The sequence below is a fragment of the Cyprinodon tularosa genome, unplaced genomic scaffold (assembly GCF_016077235.1).
Source record: "Cyprinodon tularosa strain WSP-4 unplaced genomic scaffold, ASM1607723v1 ctg613, whole genome shotgun sequence".
Lineage (NCBI taxonomy): Eukaryota > Metazoa > Chordata > Actinopteri > Cyprinodontiformes > Cyprinodontidae > Cyprinodon > Cyprinodon tularosa.
Genome location: NW_024039356.1, coordinates 180,099 through 186,098, shown reverse-complemented (window position 1 = coordinate 186,098; position 6,000 = coordinate 180,099). Strand labels below are relative to the sequence as shown.

The following is a 6,000-nucleotide window of genomic DNA, read 5'->3' as shown; positions in this document are numbered from 1 at the left end:
CACCTGCCCCCACCCATCCTCTCCACCTTCTCCAGAAGCACCATAGAGAGCGTTCTGACCAGCTGTCTCACTGTGTGGTGTGGAGGCTGCAGCAACTCAGACTGGAAGAACGTGAGAACAGCAGAGAGGATCATGGGGGCTCCTCTTCCCTCCATTAAAGACATTTCATTCCAGCGCTGCGTATCCCGAGCCCGTGACATCATCAATGACCCCCCATCCCCCCACCATGGACTGTTCTCCCTGCTGCCCTCTGGGAAGAGGCTTCCCAGCATTCAATGCAGGACCAGCAGGTTCTGCAACAGCTTCTTCCCCACTGCCAATAGACTGCTGCATGTTTTGTAGAATGGGTCATTTTATTGTATTTTATTATGCTTATATTTTATAAAATGAAAAAACAAAAAACCCTGAAATGTTACAACTGTAAATATACAATTATATGTTTATATTACTGTTTATGTATTTTTTTATTGGTGTCAAGGCTGCACTAAAAAAAATGATATTGTCTAGAGGGCTGTTCTTTACCAAATTACTTTTTGTTTTACACTAAAATGACAAATACATCTGTCTAAAATCATATGTTGCATGGTATAATGGCTTCCTTCTGTGCATTTTTCAGCTTTATTCTCATAATGTTAAGACTTTATTCGCGTAATGCAATGATTTTATTCTCGTAATATTCAGAATTTATTCTCAGAAAAATAAAAATAAAAATCTCTAGCATGGCCCTAATACTCTGTTATTTGTATATGGGTTCTAATCATAATGGTGACTAAAACTGAACTTAAACAAATACATCAAGTTCCCCATTAGCAGTCAACCATCGCATGTATCTTTTTAATGGGAATCAATTCCTAAACTAGAGGATTTTATGCTGACTTTTGGCTCCATCTTCTGGTTCTCAAGGGAAACCTATCTATGGGAGGAGACTAAAAGCTGCAGCCTTGATTGGTGACATTGAACCCGATATGATGACCCCGGGTCATAACACTAAAGACTCAGCTTTGGCTGTTGGAGGTGCAGACACTGCTGAGGACCAGCTAAAGGCCAACACTCTTAAAGAGACTTGAAGGACGTTGACGGTTAGATCCTAAGGTTCTGCAGCTGCTGCGGTGAGTTTTTTGACACACACCAGACATGGAAAACATGTTTGTAGCTCTACTAATTTTGCTTCATGAAATTGCAAGCTCCTGCTGTGGAACACCATGAAGAAGTCCTGCTTTTAGATGGTGATTCTAGGAATTCTTCACTTAGGAGGCGAAGGCTGGCTAAGTAATTTCACAGGGCTGGCCACATTAACAATATGCAAAACATCATGGATGCTTTTATATACAGAACATTCAGCAAATATGATGAAATACTAAAGATATTGTAAAATTGCATGTTTTGATTAAAAACCATCTAAAGCATTATCTCATGATTCCTTAGCTTATTGATAATGCACTGGATCTCTAAAGAAATCAAGTATCTGCAGTCATATGTGCCAACAAAGAGGTGAGGGCAGTGGCCTTTTACCCAAAGCTATGCTGTTGTGAAATAAACGATCAGTCCACCAGGTTGTCATTGTGAAAGCTGTACCTTAGCCCTAATAAAAAGCATGACAGAACATTTTGGCAGGAGTAACAATCCTTTTTATTGTTTGAGTTGTAAATATTTATAAGACAATCTACTGCTAAGTTGAGAGACATCTCTCACATGAGGCACTGTTAACTGGAATGAGAGCAAAAAAACAAGAATAAAATAAATATTGATAGGCTCCATAAAAACTACACTCTGGTGGAGTAGTGGACGTCTTTACAACTCCTAATTTTTCCTTCCTTTACAAGAGATTCTGGACTTGACTGATTTCATTCTTTATTGTCTACAAATCTGTTTTTTTAAACTTTAAAAGCGTCCAGAAAACGAGTGCTTTTGGGATCTATTATTTTACAGTTTTCTTAGAAAAGCACCATTGGAGCCCATTGACCGTGCAATAAATTCTAAACAGTTTATTTCTATAGCTCCAATTCATGTCATGTCAGGTCACTTTACAGACACAATTCAACCAGATCAGTCAGATTGGTTAGAAGTTTTCTACTGACTGCATCAACTCATGACCTTTCAGCAATCCCTCACACTAAGCATGCTTGTAGCGACAGTTGAGAGGAAAACTCCCATTAAACAGGAAGAAATCTCCAGCAGAACCATAAATCAAAGTCAAATTGATGCAAAGTTTTCTATATAAGGAAATACAGTTGATTGCATCGACTCATTGACTCCAAGGCAATCCCTAGCACCAAGCATGTTTGTAGGGACAGTGCAGGGGGAAAACTCCCTTTTAACAGGAAGGCTCAGTGTGAGCGGCCATCTGCTGAGGCCGACTGGGGTTCAAGGAGACAGAAGCAGATATAGAAAAGAAGCAAAGATACAAAAGGCAACTGTCAACCAGCTCCACAGGCGGCCCCATCCAGGAAACACACAGCCAGGCAGACGAGCTCCGAGCCAGCTCCCATGTCAGAGGATGAAGAGAGCACATCCAGTTAGTCACAGTCAGAGAAACAGGACTACACTGAAAAACAGGCCAAGCTCCAACATCTAGAAACAAATGTGTTGATGGCAGCAGCACAGCTGATATTTCTCTCCAGGATGGAGTCACAGCCAAACAGGAACAAAAGCAGAGAGAGCAGAACGTTAGAGATTGAACTAACAGATCTGCAGAGTGGGAGAATAGAGATAGAATGAAGCAGAATGATGAAAAGGAAGTCCCCATGTCCTCCAGCAGTCTGAGCCTATAGCAGCATAATTATAGAGATAGCTCAGGATAACCTGAGTGACTATATACTATAAGCTTTATCAAAAAGCCTAGCCTTAAAAGTAGACAGGGTGTCTGCCTCACGGACTAAAACTGGTAGTTGGTTTTAAGGAGCAGAAAGTTAAGAGTCTGTAATCTATGTAACGGGTTAGCTTCATCTGGATTTATAGACAGGTATACAGGTCCTTCTCAAACTATTAGTATGTTGTGATAAAGTTCATTATTTTCCATATTATAATGGTAAAACTTGAACATTCATGCATTTTAGATAATTGCACACTTACTGAAATATTCAGTTTTACTGTCACAATAATGATTGTTGTGTACAGCTCATGAAAACCCCAAATTCCTATTTCACAAAATTAACATATGAAAAGGGTTTCTAAACTAGCTATGCAACTAATCATCTGAATCAACAAATTAACTCTAAACACCTACAAAAGATTCCTGAGGCCTTTAAAACTCCCAGCCTGGTTCATCACTCAAAACCCCAATCAACCCTAATCCAATCAGACTGCTGACCTGACTGCTGTCCAGAAGGCCATCATTGACACCCTCAAGCAAGACGGTATGACACAGAAAGATGGGAAGGAAAAAGTGGCAGAAAACGCTGCACAATGAGAAGAGGTGACCGGACCCTGAGGAAGATTGCGGAGAAGGGCCGATTCCAGACCTTGGGGGACCTGTGGAAGCAGTGGACTGAGTCTGGAGTAGAAACATCCAGAGCCACCGTGCAGAGGTGTGTGCAGGAAATGGGCTACAGGTGCTACATTCCCCAGGTCAGGCCACTTTAGAACCAGAAACAGCGGCAGAGGCACCTGACCTGGGCTACAGAGAAGCAGCACTGGACTGTTGCTCAGTGGACCAAAGTACTTTTTGTGGATGAAGTCCCCACAGTCAGTGATGGTCTGGAGCGCCATGTCAGCTGCTGGTGTTGGTCCACTGTGTTTCATCAGGGGCAGGTCAATGCAGCCATCAGGAGATTTTGGAGCATTTCATGCTTCCATCTGCTGAAAAGCTTTATGAAGATGAAGATTTCATTTTTCAGCACGACCTGGCAGCTGCTCACAAAGCGAAAACCACTGGTTCACTGACCATGGTATCACTGGGCTCAATTGGCCTGAAACCCATAGAGAATCTGTGGAATATTGTGAAGAGAACGTTGAGAGACGCAAGACCAAACACTGTGGATGAGCTAAAGGCTAAACGCTATGGAAGCATCCTGTGCCTCCATAACACCTCAGCAGTGCCACAGGCTGATTGCCTCCATGCCACGCCGCATGGAAGCAGTCATTTCTGCAAAAGGATTCCAGACCAATTATTGAGTGCATAACTGTACATAAATATTTAAAGGTTGACTTTTGTCCTAAGAACACCATTATTTTATTGTTTGGATGGAACATGCCAATTTTGTGAGATAGAAATTTTGGGTTTCCATGAGCTGTATGTCAAGTTATCCATATTAAGACAATAAGAGACCTGAAATATTTCAGTGTGCAATGAATGTAATATATATATATATATATATATATATATATATATATATATATATATATGTTCAAGTTTTATCATTATATTATGGAAAATAATGAACTTTATCACATTATGCTAATATTTTGAGAAGGACCATCAGCGTAACAGTGGAAATTAATCCTGAGCTGTCTAATAACTCTACCTATTGGAAGATTATGTATAATAATGAGAATTGGTCCTAGAACTGATCCCTGTGGTACTCCACAGGTATTCCTACAAAATATTCAAGTCTTTCTAAAATTATATCAGCTGTCTTCTCTATATCCAATCTTCAGTATCACATGCTTTATCTAAAAAACACAGGACAATATTTACTACTAATATAATGTACATAACTTTATCATTAAAACAGTCTAAATACTTGTTAAACTCAGCCAGTGTTAGGATTCAGGCTGAGGACCCAGATAGAACCAGAACACGATGGGTAATAACTTTAAAAGATTTATTGAAGAAACTCTGCAGGTAATGCGGGATCAAGGGAACCCGAGCCTCAGGAGGGGAGAGAACAGGTTAGTGGTTAAGATGGATGGTTTAAAGTTCTGAATGCTAAGCCACTAACCTTTAATATCCAGGCGGGCTGTCTTAGTTCTTGAAACTTTGGTTCTTTGAGAGTTTTTCCTCACTGAGGCTTGGCAGTTAATTGTGGTCAAAGGAGGTCCAGGGTCAGAGCCAGAAGATCAGATTTTCAGAGAATCCAAAACAGAATCCAGGGATGAAGTAAGGGTACAGAAACAGGTCAGGGATCCGTTAGCACAAAAAACAGATCCAACAGGGGCTAGGCAGGCTCAAAAATGAGGAGGAAGAAAGAGGCCAGGATCAGGTAAACAGACAGAGAAAAACGCTGGACACTTACTAACCAAGGCTTTCATGCAATCCGGCACTGTCAACTAGTCAGAGGCCTGCTTAAGAAGGGTGGCAAACAGGTGAGAGAGGAATCAGTGGTAATTAGGCTGAGCAGCCAAATGCAGTCAGAGCAGAAGGGAGAGGGGAATGAAATCACAAACACTAGTTGACAGGCCAGAAACATTACACACAGAAATTAATTACTCTTTGCAAACCGAAAATGGATAAAAAGCTACTGCTATCTGTAGAGCATAAATGTAAACATTAGCATTTCTAATCTGTTTACTTGCTTTGACACTTCATCTGATAACTTCCAGGCAGCAGCAGCTAACTTCCAGGCAAGCCTCCCTCCTTGCCTGTCAAAGCAGCCACATAGTGCAGTAGGAATCAGAGCACTTATTAATGTGCTCTGGCCTAATGATGAGTCCGCGTCTGCACTGCTCTGAGTCTCTGGTCTCTCTCTGACGGTCGGCCTAGTTCCAGGTCATCCTCTGACCCATTAGGTCAGACCTTTCCCTGGGGCTCTGACTGGCTATGGTGACTTATTTTAGACTTGGCTCTCATCTCTCTTTTCTCTGAATGACAGAAAAAATGATTCATAACTCAGTGGTCTTGACTAAAATATATTTTTTAAAGTGGACATTCAATCAAAGTATATTTAATATAATTTTCAACTGTACTACTTTGTGCAAAATTACATTTCAAATCAATGTATTGTTTATTCTGTAAATGTATGCTATGTTGATGTCCTACACACAGATTAACTAATGCATCATTCCATAAAAGTTTCAAAAACAATCCAATGGACTTGGTTTCCAAGGTTGGAAGACGTTTTG

General features: G+C 40.7%; 1 protein-coding gene across 1 annotated transcript in view; it reads left to right on the top strand.

Moving 5' to 3' along the window:
* Positions 1-903: 903 nt before the first annotated feature.
* The window catches only part of LOC119798201 (acyl-coenzyme A thioesterase 1-like), a 35,547-nt gene continuing 30,450 nt past the window's right edge, over positions 904-6,000 (top strand). The window contains exon 1 of the mRNA XM_038307552.1: positions 904-1,109. The gene's annotated coding sequence lies outside the window, so the exon portion shown is untranslated. The remainder of the gene's footprint in view (positions 1,110-6,000) is intronic.